We start from the raw sequence: 2,290 nt of genomic DNA, 5'->3' as shown, positions 1-2,290 counted from the left end.
ATTTTGAATGAACTTAATTATTCGGTTATGAGTGTAGCCTGTAAATAGAGACTCGTTTATAATGTGTGAAAAAAAAAACTTTTGATATCATAACAAACTTCCTGTCATTTGGGTTTAACGCTTGCTAGAACGTTTGTAGTTGTTTATCGCTTCTATTCCGCGTTAGGTGGCATCAGAGCTTGTCAGTATCCTCATGGCACATTGCGTTATAGTAAATCAACATCCTCGTTCTTATGGTGGAGATCATGGAGTCGATGGTTTGTGGCTTATGGCTTGTGTTGGAGGATCTCTCTTTAAGGCCGACAAAATCAACATAATCGTTGAAAAAATACGTATCATGCTTGTAGACGTAGAAACATCTTCAAAACTCATGAAGGTTGTCATTGTGTTGCTATTCAACATCAATGTGAGCAAAGGAGGTGATGGTAGCACTAGTCATAACTATCGACATCTTGTCAACGACTCAACATATAGAGGTCCATGCCTTGTCCAGGCTTCTTCGATGACGAGAGGTATGTATATATTGACGATGATTCTAATGTTACAACCGATGAATCTAGTAACAATGATAATGTGTTACATCAAGATATAGAGGTTGACAACACGAATAAAGAAACTCTAACCATAATGTTGAAGGTGACAAAAGATGTTAGCATTGTGGGGTGGCCAAGAAATCAAGGAAACAAAAGTCAAAAGGTGAAGAGATCGAAACCAAAGAAGTTAATACTTAATAGCATAATTTGTGACAAAAGATGTTAGTATGGTGGGTGGCACTAAAATATCAACAAAATTGAAATTGCTGAAAAAGTAAAAGTGAAGTTGGAGAAGTTTATGAAAGTAGAGAAGCAAAACAACTATAAATTTTGCCTAGTTCTTTTTAAGTGATGAAAAAAGATGTGGGGCCGGTAACTGAATGAACAATTCGTATGTGAATAAGTGGAAATGTGGTAGAAGGGTGAAAAAACGATTCATAAACTCACTAAATACCTCTTTTATTTCGGTTATGTTGTTGGTCTTTGTTATTTAGTTATATCGAAGCTAGAATATTGGTTATGTTGACCAAAATGAATATTTCAGTTATTGGTATTTGATTTTTATTCATGCCTCTAGAGTCTAGAGCTACAAATTGTTGTCTTTTAATATAACTCTCTTTTTTATGGGAAGTCATCTAAAGCCAATGCAAAGGGGCTCTTTTAAAGAACCTAAAATGAGCGTAGAACATAATACTACATGTTACATCTTAGTTTATCTAACAATTCAACCTTACACTGAATTTTGAACAGAAACCAGATAAACTGACACATGAAAATCGTTGTTATACAAGGTCTGCTCGAGACTTGGATGCCGCTTTAGAAATCACCCGATACTTTACTAGAAAGCACCCGATAACATGTCCAATCACCACGAAAACAAAAACACCAATGTTGTATGACATGACACACAACATAAGGAGATAAACAAGAGCCATCCGGAGTCCATAAAACAAAGCTTGAATCAACCCGCCAATAATAGGATTACTTTCTAGCTTGACCGCTGGGAAAACCGAGAGGATCTCGACCATAATGGCTAGGAAAAAGACAACGGCCAAAGCTAGTATGTACATACCTAGTTCCCCGTTTGGCCAGTTTTTGAATAACAAGACCACATCTTTGCTCCAGAAGAAAGCCATGTGCATGACCATGCCATCCATGGTGCTATTATTGTCCTTGGGCATTTGATCTTTATCATAAGACATCTTCTTTATGTGGAAGAAAGAGTTAGCTGGTAGTATTTTTAAATTTGAAGTGTTTTGTGGAATATGGGTTGTGTTATAAAGGAAAGATAATAAAGGCAATACCTAAAAGTAGTATTCACAAAACTAGGACTTATTGAACTAGGTTTATCATAAGTTTTCTTTACTAAAAGGTCATACTCATTTTTTTTTTAAAAATCTTATGACTTTATAATAAGAATTCAATGAATTCCCGTTTACCTTTGAGGTAGAGCGAAAACATAAACAACAAATTAATTGAGAGAGAATCTCAATGAACTTTGATGAAAATCGAATGAAAAAACAATACAATATGTGTCCCCTCTATGATTTTATATATAGATTTGTAGAAATTAAAACCATGAATAGACGTATGAATAATGCTAATGAAAGATTTATGCGTTTTTAAGCTTAGAAAAGGAAAGTATTAAGATTGACAAAATGGAAGAAAAATCTTGATTGGTGAAATCAGAGCTTTAGATCAAGGAATTCGGTTTGATAGTTGGCCAACTTGCCTACACTTTCCATGTAGTGGTTATG

The 2,290-nt window shown here is 34.8% G+C and overlaps 1 pseudogene; it reads right to left on the bottom strand.

Annotated features, from left to right (window-relative positions):
• Window positions 1–1,315: 1,315 nt before the first annotated feature.
• LOC143629734 (copper transporter 2 pseudogene) lies at window positions 1,316–1,735 on the bottom strand (annotated as a pseudogene).
• Between the last annotated feature and the right edge of the window lie 555 nt (window positions 1,736–2,290).

This window comes from Bidens hawaiensis, unplaced genomic scaffold, assembly GCF_021521415.1.
Source record: "Bidens hawaiensis isolate Kalapana, Puna unplaced genomic scaffold, B.hawaiensis_p1.1 tig00005453_1, whole genome shotgun sequence".
Taxonomy (NCBI): Eukaryota; Viridiplantae; Streptophyta; class Magnoliopsida; order Asterales; family Asteraceae; genus Bidens; species Bidens hawaiensis.
This window is presented reverse-complemented; position numbering and strand designations above follow the sequence as displayed.